The sequence below is a fragment of the Tamandua tetradactyla genome, chromosome 2, assembly GCF_023851605.1.
Source record: "Tamandua tetradactyla isolate mTamTet1 chromosome 2, mTamTet1.pri, whole genome shotgun sequence".
Taxonomy (NCBI): Eukaryota; Metazoa; Chordata; class Mammalia; order Pilosa; family Myrmecophagidae; genus Tamandua; species Tamandua tetradactyla.
The window spans coordinates 160526376-160553003 of NC_135328.1; the positions used below are offsets into that span (position 1 = coordinate 160526376).

Below are 26628 nucleotides of genomic sequence, written 5' to 3' on the forward strand. Positions count from 1 at the left end.
ATGGTGGCAAACCTTCATGACCTGGAATTTGGTAATGGATTCTTAGATATGCCACAAAATTACAAGCAATGAATGAAAAAAATAGATAAATTCAAATTCATTAAAAATGTAAAATTTTGTGTATCAAAGGACATTATAAAGAGAGTGAAAAGACAAACTGACTGGGATAAAATGGTTGCAAGCCATATATGAGATCTAGATTTAATATCTAGAAAATATGATGAACTTTTACAATGGAACAATAAATAATTAACCCAAATTTAAAAAATATGGGAAAAGGAATTGAATAGACACTTCTCCAAAGAAGATATACAAATGGCCAATAAAAATGTGAAAAGATAGTTGACATCATTGGTCATTAGGGAAATGCAAATCAAAAGCATAATGAAATTCCACTTTACACCCTCAAGGATGACTATTATTTTTTAAAATACAAAATATGGAGAAGATATTGAAAAATTGGAGCTCTAGTGAATTGCACATGGGAATGTAAAATGGTGTAACCATTGTGGAAAGCACTACAGAGTTCCTCAAAAAGTTAAATATAGAACCAGAGATTCTACTTCTGGGTATATACCCAATAATGTGAAAACTGGGTTTCATATAGATTCTTGTATATCAATGTTTATAACAGCATTATCAACAGTAGCCAAAAAGTAGAATCAATCCAATTGTTCATTATCAAACGAATGGATAAACAAAATGTAAGACAGAATGAAGTTCTGAGACATGCAACAACATGGAAGGATCTTAACATGTTATGCTCAGTGATACAAGCAAGATACATAGGGACAAATACTACATGATGTCACTTATAAGAGATGTCTAGATATAATGAATTCATAAAGATGGGAAGTAGATTTGAAATTACCAGGGAATGGGTGAGAAGGGAAGTGAGAATGTGCTTCGTGGGTGCAGGGTATTTGTAAATAAAAATTAATTTTAAAAAAAGACATAAAAAATTGGAGTGGAGCATAATGGCAGATCTTGGTAAGAAGGGAGGTTCATTGAATCTTTTTTTTGTCAGGTAAACCTGCAGTGGCCACCCCTGAGGAAGCAGCCCTTCCGATCCTAACTGAAGAGATTAACTCTGTTTTGACAGACAAACCTGTAAAAGAACCCCCTGAGATAGCTGACTTGCAAGACTTCACGAATTCCTCTCAGTACCCATCCCCACCACTCTGGTCTGCATCCAGCTCATAAACTAGACTGAAATCCCAGCAAGCCCCAAAAGGTAAGGTATAAAATATGACCCATGAAGAGGTATGCTACACTCAGAAGAACTGCATGAATTTCTTTCAATGTATAGAGACAGAAATCAGGGGAACATGTGTGAGAATGGATATTAACAGTGGAAGAAACATAAAGTTAGACTTTAAAAACTTATGGATTCAACCTGCTGGGTCTTGAACTTGCTTGAGACCCAGACCCCTCTTTTCTTTCCAATCTCTCCCTTCTGGAATGGAAATGTTTATACTATGTCTCACCATTGTGTATAGTCTTGGAAGCCAATTCCATAGGCAAGAGGGCTCTTCTTAGCTCTCTCTTTTCTGGGTTTTCTGTGGAAACTTCTAGGGGGGTCTTTGGGAGAGTTTATTGCTCTCTTGAAGCCACCAGTCTCTTCTTAACTGCTTACCATCAAAATCCCCACTGCTTTTCTAGAGCTTCTTTAAGCTTAAACTTCCCCACATTCTGTTCTAACTAAAGTCAGTTCCCTTAGGAAGGGCTTCAGATCTTTCTTTTTTTATTGCCTGCCTCTTCCCCCCGGGCAAAACCTCTGTACCTCTACTCCAGAGCTAAGGTTGTGGACAATGGTTCACTTCTCCTGGATTAACATTCCTATTTTATGAGCAGGACTCTGTTTTAAGGGTGAGTGAAGGGGGAGTTTATTGGTGCCCCAGCAGTCTAAGCCTGAAGGTTTGAATGAACTCTTCCACCCTACAAGTGGAGGATGGGTAGAAGAGATCTCTGAACTTCTCAGCTGCTCTTACCTAAAATAGAGCTACTGTAGCTTGGAGTTGGGGGAAAAGGTGATAAATGCTGGCAGACTTTCCCTTCCTTGGAAAGGAGATTCCCTGACTCTCAACTTGGAGTTGTGGGGAAAGGGATCCCATGCTCTTGGCTACACTCACCCAGCATGGAGCTCCCATTATGCAGAGTTGCAAGAGGGAAGGAATGGGTTATGGCTCAATAATCACCACGTATCTATTACTGAGATTTAGTATTTTTTTTAATAAATTTCATTTGCTGCATGCCCTAAGGACTATTAACAGGCCTTTTAAATGGGTAGATATAAAAAAAAATCACAGCCTATATGTTTTAGTTTGTGAAAGCTACCAGAATGCAGTATACCAGAAATGCTTCTAAAAAGGGAATTTATTAAGTAGCAAGTTCACATTTCTAAGACCATTACAATGTCCAACTAAGGCATCCAGAGAAACATATCTTGATTCAAGAAAGGAGATGGGTGCCGAACAGATCTGTCAGCTGAGCAGTCACTTGGTGACATCTGCTTTCTCTCCTGGCATCTTCAAACTGCTTCTCTGGGGGCCTTTCCTTCTGCATCTCCAAAGTTCTCTGGTTCTGTGGACTCTGTCACTTTTACCAAAATGATTCCCTCTCAAGGGGCTCCAATAAGCAACCCCATCTTGAATGGTTGGAAACCCATCTCCATGGAAACCACCTAATCAAAAGGTCCCACCCAGCAATATTGAATGAGGATTAAAGAACATGGTATTTTTGGGGTACACAACAGTGTCAAACCAGCACGTTCCAATCTCAGATGTCTAAAGACATGTTCTTTACATATACAAAATATGTTCATTCATTACAATTTCACAAAGCTTTAAACCATTTCTCTAACAACACAAATACAATACAAAATCAAAACTAATACAAAATCTCATCGAAGTTAGTTACAGGCATGGTCTTTCCTAAGGCAAAATTCTCCTTTGCTCTGGACCTGTAAAACTCACAACTTATCTGTTGCCAATATACAATGAAGGGATAGTCATAAGACACATATTCCCATTTCCATTGGGAGAAACTGGAAGGAATAGTGGTCAAAGTCCCAAACAGTTCTTAAAACCAGCAGGGTTTTCCACTGGATTTCAAGTCTGAGAGTCATTTATCCTTGGGGCATTAGAAAAAGGCAGTCCTGCTCTTTCCAAAGGCCTACACAAGGGCTCTGCTCTCCCTAAAACTTAGGTATTGGTTGCAACTTTGAGGGACATTGGGGAGACCATCTTTTTCTGGGGTCCACCCTCTCCAAGCATCAGTGCAACACCTGGGCTCTCTATCATCTACAGAGCACACATTTAACTCCCTCAGAACAATGTGGTGGCAGCTTATAGAAAGGACTCACAAAAACTTTCCATACAAATCCTGGCATAGTTCAAACATATATCTATGTTACTCATGTACAAATTGACAAAATTTATCACTTTCAGGGAGAAATACCCAATTGATAACTCTGGATGATGGAATTCATCACAGAACTTTAAATTCAGGCCCTTATTTTGGAAGTATATTGTGCAATTTATATGCGTTTGGAGATTTTCCCATTATCTTTCTGTTAATGATTTCCAGTTTGATCCCAGTTTGAAATTGCTTTGTATGACTTCAGATCTTTAATTTGTTAAGGTTTATTTTATGACTCAATATATGGACTACCTTGATTGAGGTCTGATGTGCTTGAAAAAAGTGTGTATTGTGCTGTTGGTGGGTGGAAGATTCTATAAATGTCAATTAGATCCTGTTAGTTGTTGGTGTTATTCAGTTCTTCTATATCCTTTGCTGACATTTTGCCTATTTGTTTTATCAATTACTGTGAAAGAGGTGTTGAAAACACCAATCGTAACTATAGACTTATCTATTTCTCCATTCAATTTCATCAGATTTTCCTTCATGTATTTGGTAGGGTAGCACCAAGATGTGCTGTTTGGTGCACATTAAAGAATGTTATGCTTTTCTGGTTAATTGATCCTTTCATTATTATGTAATGTCTCCCTATTCCTGGTGATTCCCTTGGCTCTGAACTCTACTCTCTCTGATATTTATATAGCCACTCAGGCTTGCTTTTGAATAGCATCTGCATGGCATATTTTATCCATCCTTTTACATCTAAGCTATTTATATCATTGTATTTGAAATGGATTTCTTATAGACAGTGCATAGTTCAGTCATTTAAAAAACTCATTCTGCCAGTCACTGTCTTTTAATTAGTGTATGTAGACTGCTAATATTTAATGTAATCATTCTTATATTAAGATTTAAGCCTGCCATCCTATTATCTTTCATTTGTTTTCTGTTTTATTATTGTTCCTTCTGTTTTTCATCCCTCTGTTTCTCTTTCCTGTCTTCCTGTTTAATCATTCTCTGAAGAATTCCATTTTGATTTATTTATAGTATCTTTGAGTACATCTCTTTGAATAGACTTTTTTCCCAGATATTACATAAACCTAAGTACCTTATCGCAATCTGCTAGTATCAACATTTTACCACTTAAAGCTGAATATAGATATTCTACCACCAGGTCAGTTCTTCAACAATTTCTCCTTTATGATATAATAGTCTTAAATATTACCTCTAATTTTATCAAGAACCACATCAAACAATATTATAACTCTTGTTTTTTACTGTCCAACATGACTTTAAAAGTCAAGAGGAAAAGAATAGTCTATTGTATATACCAATTTATTCACCCTTTCTGTTGCTCTTTCTTCATTCTTGAGGCTCCAAGGTTCCTACCAATATCATTCCCTTCTTATATTGAAGAACTTCCTTTGGTCTTCTTTTAGAGCAGTATTCTGGTGACAAGCTCTCTTAGCCTTTCTTCATTTATGAATGATTTATTTCACCTTTTATTTCTGCAGAATATTATCCAGTGAATTCTACATTCAGCAGAAGTCAGAATTCCACCCACAGACCCCTCAGGGAGGAACACCACCTTGTCACTACAAAGCCATGGTGGAAAATAATTCTCTACCCATGGATACCATTAATGTAGGACCTGTAGATTTCTCCATTTACTGCTCCCTTCTCTCAACCCATAAAAGTGTTGTGCCACTTTCTTCTGGCCTTCAATGTTCTCTGCTGAGAAACCTTCTGTCATTTGAATAGTTTGTCATCATAGGTAATGGTGACTGATTTCAGGATTTTTTCTGACTACTTACAAAATTTTTTCATTGTCTAGTTTTCGGAATTTGATTGTGAGGCATTCTGGACATGATTTCTTTGTATTTTTTCTGTTTGGGGTAGGTTTTAGGGGGCTTATCTTCATTGGGTTTACTCAGTTTCTTGAATCTGTATCTTTTGTCAAATTTGGGAAATTTTCAGTCATTATTTCTTCACATACATTCCACCCCAATTATTTTTCCTCTCCTGTCACTTTTGAACTTTGATGGCATTAGTGCATTCTTCTGTTATTTTTCCATATTTTTCATGTTGTTCATATTGGATCTTTTCTATTAAACTTCGATTTCACCACTTCCCTTATCATTACTACTTTGCTATTGTGCTCATCCACTGAGTTTTTATTTCAATTATTATCATTTTCAGTTTTAAAACTTCTACTTACTTCTTTATGTTCTGTATTTAATTGCTGAGATTTTCTTTTCCTTTTCCTTTTGTCTCAAGAGTGTCCATTATTGTGTGATGAAATGTTTATGACAGATGCTTTAAAATATTTATCCAACAATTCCTGTATCTGTATCTCCTGTGTTGTTATCTGCTGGTGGTGTTCATTCAAGTTGAGATTTTCCTGGGTTTTAGTAGGATGTATATCCTGGATATTTTGTATATTGTGTTATGAACCTCTGGATACTATATGAATTCTCTATTTTTTCTGGTGCTCAATCTGTTAAGATTCAAAATGTTCACTTCATGTGCTGTGGTTAAAATGTAATTGTAGGTATAAAGGTTTTGCAGTGCTATTCTAGTCTACCTCACTTATGTGTTAGCAGATGATAAGTCTCCATCCCATAGTCTCCAAAGTGCAGGCTAGAGAGAAGGATGATTGGGATGGAAGACGGCATACAGTCTACTGACTTCTCCGGGTAGGGGATCCTCTTCTTCACTGCAAGAGGGATGGAAGTCACAGTTTTGTTCACAGGGTTAATGGGAAAGAGGCACTTCCTCGTTTCTGAAGAAAAGGGTAGAAGTCCTAAGTCTGTCTGCCCACTAACTCTTCCAGAGGGTGTCCTTACCGCAGGGCATGAGTGGATGTAAGAGTTCCGCCCACAGTCTCCATGAGAAAGTGATTCTTCCACATTACTGCAGCTGTGAGTAGAAGTGAGAGGTCCACCCACAGACTCTTCAAGGGAGGGGCACCACCTTATTAATGCAGAGCTATGGTGGAAGATAAGTTTCTACTCATGGATACTCTGAAACTGGATACATAACTGTACAGGATTTTACTGGAGAGTAGTTCCATGACTAACACTAGATTTTCAAAGGGCTCTATGACTCCAAGAAGGTAAAGAGCCACTGTGATAAATCTTTAGTCCTTATTTATTTTCTTTCTTTTTTTATTGTATGTAAATACCTTTCTTAACTATAAAATCAATACACACTCATTGCATTACACAGTTTAGCAAAATAGAGAGAGAGAACCTGACCACCTCTTGTGCACATCCCTCCCACCCCCATCCCTGCCTCCCACCCCCATCCCTGCCTCCCAACCCCATCCCTGCCTCCCATCCAAGCTTCCCAACACTATCAGCCAAACCTCTCCATTAGGACTTTGTTATACATCTTTCCAGATTCCCATATAATAAAAGTAAAATTATTTTGTAATGCTTTATTAGAGTTTCTACATATTGAGGAGAAAAATGTTGAACACCTCAATGCAAAACTTATCAGAAAACATAAGCAGGCAATTCAACATGCAGTTTGTAGAAAAGATGAAAAACCTCAGTAAAATATATAAATGGCATGCATTTATGCTATGAGAATGATGATGATACACACACACACACACACACACACACACACACACACACACAATACCCAGTATTGATGAGAGTTCAGGAGAACAGAGCTTCTCACCTACTGGTGGTTGGTAGGAATATGATTTGGTATACCTGTCTCCTTTTTCCTTTTTTTAAATTCTCTTTGTGTTCTTCTTCTGTTGGTTCTTAAGTTTTAAAACTTAGATTAAGTGGAATCTCTCTCAACTTATATATCTTATACCATTTAAAGTATGTTCTAACTATGACTCCTTTTCAGATGCTGTCAGGTCGTTTAATTACATAAAGCAATTGACACAATATTTGCACTAAGAATTGTTAGGCACAACCACCATCATCCATATTATTTGTGACACCAGGACCTACAAGGGCACTAGTTCTACCCATTTTTAAACACTTGATTATAACATATAAATTTTTTAATAGATCTGTTGGGCTGGAAATATACATGAGCAGAGAGTGGTGGAGATGGAACGCTGAGGAATTTTGTTTTAGTAAGCCCTTAGGAAGTGCTAGATCACTTCAAGTGCAAGCTCATATTCTAGATTGCTTCACTTTGTCTGGTGAGTCATTTACCTTAGCCTAAAGTTTTCGGTTGTTTCCCTGAACACAATTATAGAATATTCAAAGTTAGCCAAGAAGTCCCCCAAGGCACCAGCAAGATGAAAAACAAAAGTCTGCTTGATTTATGTGGACCTGTTACTGCCACTTTCTAGAAGCAAAGACATGTACATTGGAAGCAAACCAACCTGAGATCAAATCTTGGTGCTACCTTTGCTAGCAAGTTAGGACATACTGTGATAGAAATGAACCAAGACTAATAGGGAATCTGGAACAATCGAAGGATTAAATTGAGTCTACATCATTAAGGCAGGAGTAGGGTGGTATGATGATACTGAATCCATTGTTTTTGCTCTAATGGGGGTCATAAAGACCCAGGGTTCTATAGATGCCATGGGGGAGTAAGTACATGTGGAACAGGGAGGAGAAGCCACAACCACCCGGAGAAAATGGAACCCTTCTTTTTTATACCACTGCCCACAGAAACATAAAACACAGGCAGATAAGAGACAGAAGCATTGTCTACTTGGAGTTGTCTCTTGGAGTAGTTTAGGAGGGAGTTTGATTAATGAACAATCATTGTCATACAAGCCATGTTTACATACACCTGCACACTCTTGCACATTCTCATGAATATACCCCCACAGGTTTCCATCCACCCTCACTCTCTCACTCTCACTAAATTCAAAGGTAATGGAGCCATCTCAGGTTCATTTTTTTTCTCAAATCTTAACATGGTACCCAGTGAATGTGATTGTCTTTGATCCTAAGTACTTTTCTCCCATATATCCTTGTGCTCTCATCCTCTCTGTCACAATGATTGTGCATCCACATCCCTCTCCACAGAGACTATTCTTTCTTCAGAGAATCATCCAGTGGCAGTGTGCCAGGCACCAGAAAACAAAGTGCCTTTCACACAACTGTTCTCAATCTTCCTCACAGATCCCTCTGAGGAAGGAATAATTTTCTTTCTTTTATAGCTGGGGTGCTGAGGCTCAAAAAAAGTGAATCTACTTTCCCGAGAGCCCACAGCTAGTGAAATATAGAACCAAGATTCACATATATTCCAAGAGCTAGAGTGGTTTTCTCTATACCTGGTCCCAACCATCTAATTAACTTTCTGTTATCTGGCATGTGCTGGGGAATGGGTCATTCTCTTCTAGTTAAATAGATTTTATTATTTACTGAGAATTTTGTGTTTGATGCACCAGACTTACACTGAACATAATTAAGCCTCCACAAAATGGAGGGTCAGATGTACTGAATTCTCTCACTTCACTAGATTCTATAATGCTTGAGATTAGAGATCATGTTTTTTTTATTTGCAGTTATATCCAGAGTACCCTGTTCTAGGGATATGTAGTGGGCATGTATTCATGTTTTTTTTAATATATGAATAAATATTTTAGAAAATGCTTCCTAATTGTGTATTGAATTTGAGGGTACACACAGAGTACCCTCAATCTAAGCCCTTCCAGCTACACACACACACCCTCTGTTCCTAGACACACAGGCATATGCGCACTCAACTGTGACTATTTAACTCTTTTTCAGCTTGTGAAGAAATATGGGAACCTTCTTAGCTTGGAGTTTGGTTATTTGCCTATAGCAATTGTAACAGGATTACCCTTAATAAAAGAAGTCCTTGTTCACCAGGAACAAAACATTGTGAATCATCCCATGACTCCTCTCTGAGAACACATCTTTAAGAAAGATGGTAAGTTTCTTGACTGATGTTAAGATTTATGTGCTTGATATTATGCCCTGTTAAAGTGCCTCTAAGATTATAATTCTTCAGAAGCCCCAAAGAAAATGTCCACTAGGGAATTCCTTCCATGAAAGGAAGCTGGATATCTACATTTCCCTAGTAAAACCACCCATTCACAGGATTTGGCAGTGTCAGCCCTAGAGTTAAGGATTTGAAAGAAGTCTTCATTCCTGCAGGAACTCACTCTGGATGTGTTGATAATCAATTAACCTCATTACTCAGTAATAGCTGAGGAAGAGACAGTGCAGTCTCTCTTTCTGCTTTCACAAAGGTGGACGTGGAACTGCTTTCTTCTGCTGCTCATCTAATTTCTTATTCTTATCATTGGTTCCTTATGCTTTGTCATTAAGGTCATGCCACACCAAGTATCTCAAGCATTCCAGGCGATCATAACCTAATATACATTAGAACAAACTGGTATGAATGTTTGAAATCATTATTAAATCATTTTAATCATGTAAAAACTGCAATGAAACACTAAAATCTGTTAGTCTATCAAAGCACCACTTCTTTTCAGATGCTTTGCAATTTCTTTTTGAAACAGTTCATCCATTTACTCTATATGTAATCTCTATAATTTTTAATTATCTGCCATGGAAAGCATGCTGCTAGGCACAAGTATTACAGCAGTTAGCAGAATAGATGAAGTTCATGTCCTTATGTAACTTATATTCTATCCAGGGAGAGATACAGGGTGAATTAATTCTATAACAATTTAAAGCCTATAATACTATAGAGATAAATGCAGGGTATATTTATTAGGGGTAACTAATCTAGTCAGGAATTCAGGAAAAGCTAACAGAATGAAATGGCAATTAATTTAATATAGTGAAGAGAAAGGAGGAGTAATCAGGCAGAAGGAATAACATATGAAAGTCACTGAGATGGGATGAAGGACAGTGAACATAATAAACCAAAAGCTGGCCAATACAGCAAGAGCCCAGGAATTAAATGGAAATAATGGCAAGAGATGATGAAGTTGCTGAGCTTGACCAGGAGTAGTTCGTGTTAAGTTCATGTTAACAAGTTCTTGTTAAGGATATTGGTTTCTATCCTAATAAGAATGGAACCTGTTGTATAATTTTAAGCAGATTAGGGTATCTACATTGTACATTTAAAAAACCCATTTAGGCTACAGAATAGAGAATAGAATGAAGGGAGCAAGAGTAGATGCAGGGAAGTTCATTTAAGAATTTAGAAAAGATGATGGCTTGGACTAGGTAGGAGGCAAGAAATGAGAGTAAGTTAGACCAACATGTTCACAGTAAAGATACGGGAACCAAGATATTTAGGTAATAGATCCAATAAGAAACCATGAGCTAGATGCAGAGAGGGTAGAGGGAGAATGAGGGGTTGAGGTGGACACCCGAATGGGTGGATGATGGAAAGAGAAGACCAGGAAGAAGATAAATTGCTTTGTTAAGTTTGGATATGCTGAATGTGAAATGCCTCTATGGTCATTATCAATATATGCTATTTAAAAGTTTAGGAGTTGGTGAGACAGCCCAGAAATGGAGTATAGAATGATATGAGGCTTTGAATCTAATCTTGAAAAACTGAATTATTTCAAAGTTGATAGAAGAATATAAACCAGCAAGAGAAATTGGAAGAAAATCTAGAGATTTTGGTGCCCTAAGTGCCGTGGAGAAAATATTTCAGGAAAAATGAGTCTAAGACTGCTGAAAAATCAATCAAAACGAGGTTAAAAATATCACTGGATTTTACAAAAGGAGGACAATTTCATTGGAATGACAAAGGCTAAAGCTAGATCTTAAAAGGAGTTGAATAAAGAGATAGAATAGAATGTAGCATTACCTGTGATATAAAATGAATAATGTTATCTTGAACATACTGAGATTGTTTTTTTACCTATTCCTTTGCTGTTCCTTTTTTTCTATGGGGTATTTACCCTCCTTACTTTCTTGAGTCATTCCTTCATTCTTTAAAACCTATTTTTAATAGGCTCTCTTAAAAAGCTTTCATGCTTCATTGAGAATATGAACTTTGTCTTGTCTAAGAATTCATTGCTAGTATTTAGCACAAATAAGTACTTAAATTTACTTATGTAAATTATATTCAAAGCTTGGGCTTTACAATCAGACAGCCCTAAACATGAATGCCTGTTCAGCTGCTTATGATAGTGTGACCTTTCGAAGTTTACTTACCTTGGGCCTCAGTTTTCATCAGTAAAATGGGGAGATAGTTGTAAATTGTATACTAATTTACCCTATAGAGTTTTTGTGAGTATTAAATTACATAATGTATGAGAAATAATTAGAAAAGTGGCCGGCATAGCAAACATTCAGTAAATGTTAGCTTTATATCCACTGCTTTGGGATTAATCTGTGAACTTGTTTCAAGTGCCTTCACTCTCTTCACCCACCCTCCCTCTGATATAAATCCTCAAACTATTTGCCAGACCTTCATGTTATAGAATCAAAATAGCATAATATTGGCTTTCTTTTTCCCAGGATTAATCATGTCCAGTGGCAGGACCTGGAAGGACCAAAGAAGGTTTGCCCTGTCAACACTAAGGAATTTTGGCTTGGGAAAGAAGAGCTGAGAGGAACACATTCGAGAGGAGGCCCGACACCTCACAAAAGCAATAGAAGAGGAGAAAGGTGAGCATTTCATAGGACAGGTGCAGGAGACTGTAGCTCCTTTATTCATTCAACAGATACTCATTAAGTGCCTAAGTGTCTACCCTGTGCCCAACACTATGCTAGGGAGGCTAGGCACTGAGGATATAACAGTGAACAGCTAATTACCCCTACTCTCATAGGGCTCTTGAATTAATCACAATACAGGCATTAAAAATATTGCTGAATTAAACCCTGGTCATCAGTTTGACTTTGCAAGCACTGACTGAGTACCTGCTGGATGTCAGCCCCTGTGCAGTGTGCTGTGGCTGGAGCCTCATTTGTGGTTCTCTACTAAGTATGCCATGTGTCCTTTAAAGTGGAGTCTTCATAGAAAGCAGAAACAAACCCATCTGAAGGATCCATCTCTTCTTCCTCCACCTCCAGGACAGCTTTTTGACCCTCACTTCAAGATCCACAATGCAGTTTCCAATATCATTTGCTCCATCACCTTTGGGAAGCACTTTGAGTACCAGGATGGTCAATTTCAGGAGCTTCTGAAGTGGCTGGATGAGGTCACATGTATAGAAGGTTCAACGCAGTGCCAAGTAAGATAGTTCTTTTTCTGTATATGTTGCTTAAGGAAGTTGGGACTGGTGTCAGACACAGATGGGTTCTTCTTTTCTTCCCCCAAGCTAAAATATAAGGTCTTTTAATTGATTTCAACAAAAATTAATTTTAAGTAAATCTGTTGACTTTACATGTTTAATAATATTATGAAATATTGATTATGTGCAAAGAATATTTTTAACTTCATGTAAGGTACAAAATTTCACATGACATGCATTTACATACCTCTGTTGTTCTTTTCAAAAAAAAAAAAGCAATATAAGCTTTTAACCCCTCCCATTTCCCTCCTTCCTCAGAAATGTTCTTCTGTATCTGGCTTCTCACTCAGCAGGTCCTTCTGAGAGCCATTTGCATTGATTGTCCTTTTCTATTGCTGAATACTGTTTCATTTTATGATTCAGTCACCTTCTGCAAATCTGTCTTCTATGGATGGACATTGAACATGAACAAAGCTGCTATGATCATTCTTCTACAAATATTTCTGTGGATATATCCACTTATTTTTTTGAGAATATATGGAAGTAAACATGCCAAAATGTTTTCAAAGTGGTTACACTATTTCCACACCAACCACCATTTGCTATTATAAATTTTTTAATTTCTTAAAGTGCAGCCCTTTGAGATCCAAACCTCACCCCTTTCCTTGGTACACCCTGAACTCCAAATTTTATCTTTCTATGCCTGTTTGTCTACCAAAAATTCTTCTCAGCCCCTTGGTCCCTGTCATGGTCAGGTTCACGTGTCAACATTGGCCAGGCTGTGGTACCTGCTTGTCTAGTTGGGCAAATGCTGGTCTGTCTGTTGCAGTGAGGACATTTCATAGAATTAAATCATGATCATGTCAGCTACATCCACAGCTGATTCCATTTGTTATCAGCCAAAAGGGAGTGTCTTCTGCAATGAGTGATGCTTAATCTAATCACCGAAAGCCTTTTAAGAAGGATTCAGAAGAGAGAGGCTCTCTTCCTGCTTCTGTTGGCGAGCCTCTCCTGTGGAGTTCATACAGACCCTCCATCGGAATCATCGGCTTCACAGCCTGCCCTGCGGATTTTGGATTCTGCGTTCCCATGGTCACGTGAGACACTTTGATATTTGCAAGTGTTCCCTGTTGATTCTTTTTCTCTAGAGAACCCTAATTAATAGTCCCCCAGCCACTTTTCTGGATTTGGAAGACGCTTCTAGGGAAAAATCACCCCTAAGTTTTGCACTCACTTCTCTGGTTTCCTTCTTCCTTCTTCCTGAATTCCTTGCTGCTTTGGTAAATATGTGTGTGTGGTACACACGTGTATTTATTTGTTAAATCTTACCTTATTTTTCTCAATAGATGAGATGGCCTCAATTGATCTCATCTGCCATTTCCAAATTTTAAAGTTTGTCTCACTTTAAAAACCATTTTATTTCTTAAAATTGCAGACAAATTTTAAAGTAGGGAGAATACAATGATGAATCCCTGTGTGCCCATCAATCAACTCCAACAAGTATCAACACATGGCCAATCTCATTTCATCTATACCCACCCCCAACTATTTCCCTGCCCCTGGATTATTGTGGATAAAATTATAGGTCTTAATTATTTGATCCATTAATCACTGTCAGAATATATTTCTTAAAAGATCATTTTAAGGAAAAATATAATGTTACTGCACCTGAAAAATAGTAATGATAATTTTTTGTCATCAAATGCTCAACAGTATTCAGATTTACCAAAATGTCATCCTAAATATTTTGCATGGATTTTATGGTTTTTGACTCAGAATCCTTTATGTTGTATTTGGTTGGTATGTCTCTCAAGTCTCAATCTATGGTTACTAGCCCACCTCTTTTTTTTAAACCATTAAAATGTATATATTGAGCAAACTGAGTCATTTGTCCTATAAAATGTTTTATATTTTTTATTTTGCTGACTACATTCCTTTGGCATTTAACATGCTTTTCCAGTCCTGTGTTTTATATATATTGGTAATTAAATCTAGATGATTGATCATAATCAGGTTTAGTTTGAGGGGAAGACTACTTTTTAGGGAGTACCTGATGTTTGTTTGTCTCTCTTTGTTATATTATGATTAATCAGTGTGTTCATGCATTATCAGCCTGATCCATCAATTAAAACATCCCCCATCAGCTTTCTATCAAATGGTTTTAGAAATCATTGACCACCATTGATTAGATCCATCATTTCTTTGCAGGATTCAAATCAATGATGTCCTAATTCTTTCAATCCCTCTTTACAATTGACTTTGATTATTGATTTTGTATTTATCAAATTTTATAAACTTGTTAATATTATAATTACTCTGTGGGCACTTCACGGACAATTGTCATATGCAAATAATATTAGCTTTGTTTCTTCCTTTTCAATCCTAGCATTCATTTATTTTTTCTGCATCACTCTGCTGTCTAGAGTCTCCAATGTGTGTGTTAAAAATTTCCTCGTATAATGGTGGAATTATCTTTTTTCTTTGTGGTTCTGACAATTTTTGCTTAATATATTTTATGACTATGTTGTTAGTAGGTGCATACAAGTTTAAATTATGTCTTTCAAGTGAACTGAAACTTTTATAACTATTTAGTAATGTTCTTTATGTTTATTAATATTTTCTTCCATGAAAGCTATTTTGTCTTATATTAATAGAGCTAATTATCATTCCTTTGATTAGCATTTGGTTAATATATGCTTACTGTCTTCCCTACAGGTCCTGTGCCACTCAAGGGCAGTACCTATTATATTGATTTTTCTTTCTCCATGGGGGCTTAGACCTGCCTGAAATCTATTTTTAAAAAACAGTGGATAGCCACCAATAAATACCAGAGTGATTTAAACAGTGAATAAAGAAGTATTTGCAAAGGGAATGGGGAGAAAGGGGGAAAAACTCAACTTCCCCATTTGGAGAATTCCTGATATTCTCACAAGCAGCGGGGACAACGAAATCAATAGGCTGAGCCCTTGATCTTGGGGTTCACCCCCTGAAACTTATCCCTGCTGAGGATATGCTAAGCCTACTTAAAATTAGGCCTGAGAGTCACCTTTAGAGAACCTCTTTTGTTGTTCAGATGTGGCCTCTCTCTCTCTAAGCCGATATGGCAAGCGAACTCACTGCGCTCACCCCTCAACGTGGGACATGACTCCCAATGGTGTAAACTTCCCTGGCAACATGGGGCAGAAATCCTGAGATGAGCTGGAACTTGGCATCAAGAGATTGAGAACGCCTTCTTGACTGAAAGGGAGAAGAGAGAAATGAGACAAAATAATAATAATGAAATCTCATGGCTGAGAGATTTCAAAAAGAGTTGAGAAATTATCCTGGATGTTATTCTTACACATAATATAGATATCCCCTTTTTAGTTTATGGTGTATTAGAGTGGCTAGATGGAAGTATTTGAAATTGTAGAGCTGTGTTCCAGCAGCCATGTTTCTTGGAGATGATTGTATAATGATACAGCTTTTATAATGTGACTGTCTGATTGTGAAAACCTTGTGTCAGATGCTCCTTTTATCTATGGTATGGACAGATGAGCAAAAAATATGGGTAAAAAAACAAATAATAGGAGGAACAAAGGTTAAAATAAATTGAGTAGATTGAAATACTAGTGGTCAATGAGAGGGAGGGGTAAGGGGTATGATATGTATGAGTTTTTTCTTTTTTCTTTTTTATTTCTTTGGCTGGAGAGATGCAAATGTTCAAAAAATGATCATGGTGATGAATTCACAACTATGTGATGATACTGTGAGCCATTGATTGTACACCATGTTAGAATGTTTGTATGTCAAGAATGTTTGTACGTTTGTTAAGTTTACAATAAAAATATTTTTTAAAAAACTGTGGGTAGTAATTTATTAATGTTATATAAAGTCATATTGGTAAATCAATACCAATTTTTTCTTCTAAAATAAAAAGTAATAGAAAATATCACTGTGCTCTCCTGTGCTAAGGGTAAGCATATCCGTGAAACTTTGTTTCATTCATATTTCATGAATAGGAATATAAAGTGTGTGTATTTGTGCATATGTGTCTTGAGACATGCTATAAAATACATTTCTGACTTTGGACTACATTTTTAAAAAAAATTTTAAAACTACTGGGTTAGGATGTAGATTTTGTTTCTGTAATAGATGCGCCAATATAACAATGGCTTAAATCTACTTTATTTGTCTCTCAGGTGAAAAATCTGAGCTCTGGATACTCCCTAGAGAGCCAAGCTCCTTCAAACTTTTTGCTCTGTTGTATCTAAAATAATGTCCGTGTTTGCAACTTCTAAGGTGGCTTTCCACTAGGGCTGCTTTTCTACCTGCAGCAAGGGGAAAAGAGGAGGGGCACATACCCCTTCTTTTCAAGGTATGTTCCAAGTGTTAATATCACATCTGTACATGTTCTGTTGGCCAGATGGGCATACTCCGTGGCAAGGGAGTCTGGGAAATGTAGTCTTTAGCTGAACAATTATGTATCCAGTTAAAAATCACTACTATTGTAGAAAAAAAAGAGGAAAATATACATTTGCGGAAACCTAGCAGAATCTATCATATGTTGGGTGCTCCCATACATCAGTTCAAGCCATTTTTTAAAAAGCTTTAGGAAAAGGGTAGATTTGTCCCCACTTCTCAGATGAGGAAACTGAGTGTCAGAGAAATTGAAGTAACTTGCAGCATTAATGTTCTAGAGCAAAGTTAACCTCCAGTATTTTCTTGCACCATGGCTCCCTTTCCATTAATACATAGTTTTTCTCTTTGAGAAACTAGAGTCTATAGAGCTTACTATAATCTTTAGCCATTTTGATCCTAGTTATTCTGCTCCTTAGCCTAAGCAGGATCAAGGAAAATGATAAACTCAGCAGTTTTCTAAATAAGCCACTGGAAAGGTTAAGAAACATTTTATTTATTTGCAACTTGGTCATTAATTGGCATACAGCAGGTAAGATCTTGGAGACCAGCCCTATATCATTGGAAGGAATCACAGAAGTTTGAAAAAACAACAGAACCTTCTCTTCTTTTCCAGAGAAAGTACAAGCTGAGATCCTCAGAGTGATTGGCCATTCTCAGCAGCTGAGCATGGCCGACTGAGAGCACCTGCCCTACACCAATGCCGTCATCCACGAGGTGCTGAGAATGGGCAATGTCATCCCCCTGAACATGCCCAGGGAAGTGGTGCCAGATACCACCATGGCTGGATACTTCCTGCCCGAGGTAATGAAGGACTCCCCAGAGCTTCAGGCCCATCTTTTTTCAGTAGTTGGAAATGGAACTTGAAAAATGACATGCATTCTTACCTCATTTGAATGAGGAGAGTGAAGTATTATACCTAATATAAAATACTATTTTCTTCCACCATTTATGAACTTTGAAACATTAGTCCTACTAAATGTTAGTAGGTATTATGGGGTTCCTTGGTCCAGTAAATTTAGGGCAAGAAATCCTGTGGGATGGGATTTCACCAAGTCTTTACTTTGCTAACATGTGTAATGAATCATTGTGGGAATACAACTGTTGGTAGTATTCAATCATACTTTGCCAAAGAACCCTTTCCTTTCCCACAATAGTGTACCTCAGAGGTTTAGGGACTTTGGAAAATACCGCTACATACAATGCTAGGGTTGTGGAATGTTAAAATGTGGAGGTACATTTGAGAACACTTGGGAAAACATCACTTTGATGCTGGTGTTTCTAATATAATATCCCCACAGGTATTTTTCCAGCTTTTCCTTGTAGTCCCAGGGATCTGGGACATAACTTAACTATTGCTTAACTATTGCATAACTTAACTTGACACCAGGGGCCAACCCAGGTGTTAGATGTTAGTTGCTAGTTAATTAGTTTGTTAGTATCCCCTAGATTTCTAACCCAGATTGGAAAAGGAGTAAATGGAGCCAGTACTTATTAAGAATTGATTTTGTGCCATAGACTATATAGTTTCTGCCAAACTGTCTTACTCAGTCCTCTAACAATTCTTTATTATACACATTTTAGAGATTAGGTAATTGAGATTCAGAGAAATTATGTAGTTTGTCCAAGGTCCTAAGCTACTGAATAGCAGAGTTGGGATTCAGAACCAGATCTTTTATGATTTCAAGGAATATGTACATATATATATATATATATATCTTTATACATTATACCATGTTACCTGCACAGATGCTTCTTGCCTTTGACTTTGAGTCTCCATGTGATTTTTCCCAATTGGTCCCTGTTAAATTCTCCCTGTCTTCAAAAAGATTTCTACTCCCCCAGTACGCCCACACCTGAACTCTGCAGACAGCTCTCCTGTTTCCCTTAGTATCCTCTCTCCAGACTCACATTCTCAGATCCTCCCCTTGCCTTCTTACCACCTTGGTCACCATTATGGATCCACTCCAGTTTGTCAAAGTCCTTGTGAGTATGTCACCATCTCAAGTGGCAGAATCAGGGGAGCTTCCACCCACACCTTGGTCACCCCTTGGCTACTACTTGGGCACTCTCCTTGCAGAGCCAGGAAAAGCAGCAGTTGCTTTCACTGATTGGGCAATATGTGGGTGAAAGCTGGGATCTAAATTCAAGGTGCCCAATACAATTTTCTAGCAATTTATTGTCCTCCAGGGAATCAGCCCAGCTCAACAGACTCTTTGTACCACTGGTTTTAGCATCAATTTTAATGTTAAAATTTTTCAGCCTGGAAGCTGAGAAATCTTATTGATGGTATAGTATAGAGTTGAGAAACCAGCTCTTTGGCATCAGGCAGACCTGGTTCAAGCACAACCCTGCCTCCTCCAAATGTGCATCTTTATATATGTTGTTTAACTTCTCAGAGCTTCAGTTTCTTCATCTGTAATGTGCACAGATCATGTATGCAGAGCACTTAACCTAATGCTTAATATAGAGTGTTCACAAATAGTTATGGATCTTTATTAATTCAACAAATATTCATTAGGCACTGATATGCTCAAATCTCGAGAAACAGTCTTGAGCAAAATAAACCAAGGAAACAAAATGTAAGAACATAATTACAACCACATAAGTGCCCGAGGGAGAGAGGTCATGGGACACAGGTTAACTGGGATATGAGTAGGGGGAGGAGGAGTCTGAGAAGCCTTCACAATGTCAGTGACGTTCTAGCTAAGAATTAAAGGGTGATCAAGAGTTAGCTCGGTGAGGAAATGGGAAGGAAGAATTTTCCAGGTGGTGTCCAGCAGTATTTTAAAAGGTCTTGAAATAAGTGGAAACATGGCATGTTTGAGAAACTGAAGGAAGACCACTGCAGTGAGAGGCAGGGAGGAGAAGGAAGTTACCACAACTACAAAAAAATAGTCTTTAACCTACTACTGATTTGGAAGCTATGAGAGTTTCAGTTCCTGGTGTTAGTGGTTGGGTGGGTGTGGCATGATAAACTCATTTTCAACATTCACTCTGCTTTCAGGGTGCATGGCAGACTGAAAGGGTAAAGAAAGGATGTCGGGCAACCAAGATGGCTTATCTCGGGGGGAACCACTGGACATGGAATGCAGGTGACAGAATCAAGAGAAATTGAGGAAGTAAAGTCGATCATTCTTGCTGATGTATTTGATAAAGGCAGAGTGAGCAAAAGAGAGGCATGAAGGCTCTCTCTTTGGACTTTTGCTTGTATAATTGGATGGATTGTGATCATTTTGTACAGCACTTAATTTCTAGTTTTCACCTACTATGTGGAGTGTGAGTGTCAGTGTACTATAGGACACAATGAAAGGAGAAGAATGGGGAAATAGGGATGAAAGAGCCATTTTAACCTTGAAGAGCAGCCACACTGAGCAGCTGGGTTGATTTTGGCCCAGTGTGGCTGGACAGCTGTTCCATTCTCTTGCTGCTGTATATATATCCCCTTCCTATGCTGATCTCCCCCTGTAGAGAAAGATCTGCTCCGCAGTCAAGAGAAGCCAGACTTCCCTGATAAAATTCTCAACAGGAAAAATGTTCTATGGCAGTTCCATGGCAAAAGACAGGGTCCTGGGGCATGGGGGAGTAGACACAGTAGATGGCAGGTTTGGGAGGGCGGGGAGTTCAGGGTGTGGTCCGAGGTGAAGTGGGAACCTGAGAACCAGCACCCATTGCACAGGTGTGTTATGTGGTGGAAGCTTTACCTAAGCCTTCACTGTCTTCTCTAGGGGACCACAATCCTGACCAGTCTGACTGTGCTACATAGGGAACCTGCAGAGTGGGCCACCCCTACACGTTCAATCCAGAGCATTTCCTGGAGAATGGACAGTTTAAGAAAAGGGAATCCTTTCTGCCTTTCTCAGTGGGTGAGTTGTAGTAAATGAGAGTGAGGATTTTGATTTCCTCTTTCAGCCCTGCTGTTTTCAGGGAAGTTCTTTGCTTTACTTGAAATGTCTCCACTAGTTCCCAGCCAGTGTGACTGTACCTCGATTTTGGTTGCAGCCTGGATAGGCTGGGCATTGCTCACTGACTCCTCACTTCCTGAGTCTTCCCTTGCCTTTGGTGGAAATTTCAGCTTGTCTTTATTCTAACCTCTGGAGCACCAGGAGCAGAGACTCACAACCTGTCTTTTGCTCACAAAGAAGTGTGGTCACCTACAGTATTACAGGGTTTTTTGTTGTTTTTTTCTTTAATGTTTCATGTTCTTTTAAAGGCCCACCTACACAGGAATGGACCGGATTTATAATAAAGAGACAGGAAGGAAACCAGGGAAAGGAGCTACTTACTATTAAGGGCATTGGTCAGTGACAGAGTAAATGTCATACGCTTAAATAGTTCAGGTTCTACTCTGTAAATAGACCCTTTCACCTTTTTAAAAATTTAATTTTTTTCCAATTTTTACTGAGTTATCTACACATACCATACAATTCATCCAAAGCATACAGTCAGTAGGTCACAAGATTATCATGCAGTGGCATATAATTAATTAACTTTAAAAATTTGAGTTAATGTATTTAGAGTGGACACAGATTGAAAGGAACAAAAGAGGATGTGATGAAAATTGTTACCTGTCAAGTATTCAGCTTGAGGATTTGGCAATGAATAAAATAAAAAATAAATCTGTCCTTATGGAATTTATGTTCTAGTGTAACTTTACAAGATTCAAATTACCATCCCCACTTTAGAGATAGTAAATCTGAGGCTTAGAGGGTTAAATATGGCAATTAAATTCATAAAACTTATACATGGCACTATTAGGACCAAACGCCAGACAACTGTGTTAAAACCAAAGCCTGTGCTCTTTCTAGCTCTATCTCCTAAAAATAACCAATGCTACACTGAACCCACAGTGTGGAATGCTTGTGCCATTATTCTTTTCATTAATGATACTTATCATTAATTTAAAATATAAATCATATCATGGAACAAGATCATTTTGATGATGATGTCATGAAGGCTCAGACATAAGAGAAGGAAAAGGATTTTGAACCCAAGTCAGTGTGCCTCCAAAGACTCTCCTTCCCAGTGCTGCACTGACCTAAGTATATCTGGGCTGATTCTGATTATGTCATCTTTGTCTTTCTCCATCTGGTAATATGTAACGTTTGCCCCCATTAGATAAGTCATTTCTTAATAGCGAAGCTGATATGAGATTTAGGAACATCTTCCCGTCTTCCTGTCTTCAATAGCTTCAAGTTTTATATTGCACTACAAAGTTTGAGCTGCATATATCAATTATTGTAATCATTCTTGTTCCTTGGCCTTTGCACCAGATTCATGTAATTCTGAAATGTCAAAAATATGACCCTTTATGCATTCCACAAAAATCTCCTCACTTAGTGATTGCTTCAACTGTGATGGGAGCACTTTTAATAGATTTCTATGGCTTTAAGAATGATCCTTCTTGCCCGAGTGATAGCAAGATAACTTTCCTCATATTGCAGAAGCCTATTCTTTGTAGTTGCTTCATGTCTCCCTGTTGAAAAAAAATTCCCTCTTCTGCATTAGCTGGAGTACAAAAAGCTCTATGAACTTCTCCTCACTGGTTCTTTGTTACTGTGAATTGTATCCCTCCCTCTTAATTACAGATTTCATTGGAAAACAAATGATCTCATTTAATCCTATAGCAACCCAGTTATTAATAGTTAGACAGAAAATGGATTGGCATTTCTTTTCTTACTATAAGGAAACTAAGGGTAAGAGATGTCAACACAATTGGTTGTTTTCATCCGTCACATTCCCAGCTTTGGCACACAAGCACTTTTCCTCACTCTTGGTCTAGTACTTTCCAAGGACAACGTCCCTGAGGAAATGAAGTGTGGACAGCTCCTTCTCTTCTCTTGGAAATGATGAGCAGATCTGAAATTACTACATATACGTAATCAGGGCAGATTGTTACGCTATTATTGAAAATTCATATTTTCTTTTCCTCATTTAAGTCCTCCCTCTTGATCCAGCAAAGTAGCAGGCTGCTTCATGAAATCCAAGATTCTAGTGCCTCATTTTTCAAATAAAATCACTGGACCATAGCAGAACAGAGTTGGAAATAACTTTGCTAGGTCAACTCTCTCATTTTACTCATGAGGTCATTGATGTTAGTGGATACACCAGGAAGAAGATCCAAATTACTTTTAATGCAGGCCAAAGCCATGAAATCAAATAGTGCTAGTTTTCATGCTTTTAAAAGGAAATTCATACCTGCTTTCTTGCTGGGATCCTCACCCAGCCATGTAAGATAATTAGGGGAGAGATTATTTCACTTTCTCACAAATGAGAAAAGTTTAGCTCTGTGACAATGCTTGGTTTATTCACAGCCACACAGCTGATTGCTGATGGAGCCAGTACATTAAGCCAGTTCCTGACTCTGTAGGTCAGGTTTTATCATGATTTAAGGGTTTTTCTAGGAGAATCTCAGCTATTAACAATATAGCTGATTTGGTACCATTTTATTGAATTTGCTATTCATACTATTTGTGGTGGGTAAACAGATAAAAATGTGGGGAACAGAGCTGAATTAGACATGCTCTGATGGAATACAGGCATAAAATAATATATAATGATATAGTTGTGAAGCACACTGACATTTACTAAATACTTTGTATGTATTATCTAATCTTATTTCCTTGACATCTCTTTATAGGCAAAAGAAGTAATGGAGGCATTTTCCAAAAGCATTTAATTATACAGGAAAGTACAAAGTTAAGTAGCAAAAGTAGAATATAAAATTCACTGCAGAGACTAATGCCAGTTTTGTTAGTATAGTGTGTAGGAAAATGCCTGCGAAGATTGTAAGGAATATATCATAGGGTTATAAACATGTTTTAAACCTTTTATTTTCTTCTTTATAAATTTTTGCAGTGATTATGTATTATGTAAAAGGAAGATAAGCTACTAAAACGATACTCTAGAGTTAGAATAAGCAAACTCATAGCATCAGAATCTAGATTATAGGTTACCAAGAATGGGGTGAGGAGATAGGAAAGGGAAGTTAAGACTTAAAATGTACAGGGTTCCTACTTGGAATGATGGAAATATTTTGGTAATGGATGGTGGTAATGGTAGCACAAAATTATGAATGCAGTTATTATTACTGGAATATATATCTGAATGTCATTGAAAAGGGAAATGTTAGACTGTATATATGATAAGTGAATACACTTTTTTAAAGTTCATGGAACTACACTACACAAACACTGAATCTTAAGTTAAACCATGAACTTTAACTAATAGTACAATTATAAAAATGTGTTATCATTAATTATGACAAATGTTCCACAACAATGCAAGTATTGGGGGGTGGTATAAGGGAATCCTGTATTCATATGCATGATTGTTCTGTAAACCCCCAACTTCTCTACAAAAAGGAAACAATCAGGAAAGAAAAGCACACACTAGAGAGCAGTGCTAGTAAGTGGTGTGGGGTGCCATAGACCAAGTGGGGTCTCAGAGGCACCTGTCACAGAAGCCTAGAAGGGTGTCAGAGCCAAGGGAGATAAGTCTACATGGGGTGGCCCTTTTAATTTTTTTTTAATATTTTTATTGGTAAATCTTCACACACATATACCCCATACTTGGTGTACAGTCAGTAGCTCACAATATCATCACATAGTAGTGTATTCATCACCATGATCATGTTTTAGAACAGTTGCCTCACACTAGAAAAAGAAATAGAAAGAAAAAAGAACTCATACACACCTATCCCATACCCCTCCCTCTCATTGACCACTAGTATTTCCATCTACCCAATTTATTTTACCCTTTGTCCCACTATTATTTATTTATTCTTTATCTATATATTTTTACTGATCTATCCATACCCTGAATAAAAGGAGCAACAGATGAAAGGTTTTCACAATCTCACATCACATTTTAAAAAGTTATATGTTTTTATAACCATCTCTAAGAATCAAGGCTAGTGGAACACAGCTCAACAATATCAGGTACTTCTCCAGCCACTCCAATACACCATAAACTAAAAAGGGATATCTGTAAAATGCACAGACACACATACCATATAACCATTTTCTCTAATGCTGACAGAGTTACTTAATTTGCCCCAAATCACAATGTTAGAAAGGGAGGGAAGTTAAGTTGGATCTCCATCCTTCTGCCTCTAGTTCTTCACTTATGCAGTGGAGTGGGATGTGGCCAGGGCAGTACCAAGCTTGAGCTGTGGAAAGAAGCATCTAGTCTTGGGCTTCACATTGTAAGAAAAGAATGACTGCTATTTGTTGAAAATACAATTGTAAAAGATAGGGAGTTTAACGCAGCTCCAATGGAGATGGCCTTTTAAACTTTGAGGCCATCCATGTCAGTTGATATCCCCAACAATTGAGGAAAACATGGAGAAATATGCATTGTAATTTAGACCCTGTCTAATATTCCCTTGCTTATACTTTTTTTTTCTTTTTTTTTTTTTTTTTTCGCATGGGCAAGCATTGGGAATTGAACCTGGGTCTCTGGCATGTTAGGCAAGAACTCTGCCTACTAAGCCACTGTGGCCCGCTCTTTGTTTATACTTTTGTACAATTTCCTTTTGAAGACTGAAAAAATTAATGCTTTGGTGTGTTACCTGCGTTTTGTATTATTGTTTTTTAATTGATTTTTAAAACCTTTAGGTGAGATGTACATTTTCTCAGTCAACCCAGGCCTCCCACTTTGATTGTCCTAAGCCTTGAACTTTGCTCCTAAGCATAACCAGCCTAACCCCTGAAAGTATTTGAGTCTGTGATCCTGGATTTATGCTTTCTGTGATTAGTTTACCTAGGAGCTTGTCACACTGTGACAAGGGCCTAGCAAGCCCTTCCTTTGCTCAGATTTTTTTCCCAATATTTTTATTATAAACAACGAACAAACATACAAACATTCTTAACATACAAACATTCTTGGCATGCTTGCAATCAATGGCTCACAATATCATCACATAGTTGTGTATTCATCACCATGATCATTTTTTTGAACATTTTCTTCTCTCCAGCAAAAGAAAGAAAAAAAATAAACTCATCCATGCCATACTCCTTACCACTCCCTTTCATTGGCCACTAGTATTTCAACCTACTCAATTTATTTTAACCTTTGTTCCCCCTATTGTCTATTTCCTATCCATATTTTTATTCATCTGTTGTACTGTAGATAAAAGGCTTTGCTCAGATTTTGCAAGGCTTTCTGTCAGAGTTGGGAAAAAACCTCATATCATCTTTCCCAACCCTTTCCATCCATAACATCGTCTTCTGCAACTCAGATATATCAGAGATATCAATGAGTTCTCCTGGCCATTATAATATAAAACTACAAGTTAGAGGCAACCAGATCTTTGAGTCCAGCTCAAGGACCAAACACTAATGGATGAGACTTTAAATCTTCATGCTAAAATGGCTTTGTTAACCTGGGAAAATACTTTCAACTCACCTTTTCAGTGTCTGAGGTCAGAAGTCATGGATGCTCCAGTTTTAAGCAGGATTTTAGTCCCTCCTGGGTATCTTGTCAACCTGAAAAATAACTTAGTGTTACTGGTTCTGTCTTTCAGGAAAACGTGCATGCCTTGGTGAACAGTTGGCCAGGTCTGAACTGTTCATTTTCTTCACTTCCCTTATGCAAAAATTTACCTTCAAATCTCCAAACAATGAGAAGCTGAGCCTGGAATTCAGAGTGGGCCTCACCATTTCCCCAGTCAAACACCACCTCCGTGCTATTCCTAGGGGGTGATATTGTTGGGGAAGGAGAGGGGAAAGGAAAGCGAGAAGAAA

General features: G+C 37.7%; 1 pseudogene; it reads left to right on the top strand.

Annotated features, from left to right (window-relative positions):
* On the top strand, nt 1-26587 carry LOC143657763 (cytochrome P450 2J2-like; annotated as a pseudogene).
* Nucleotides 26588-26628: the final 41 nt, after the last annotated feature.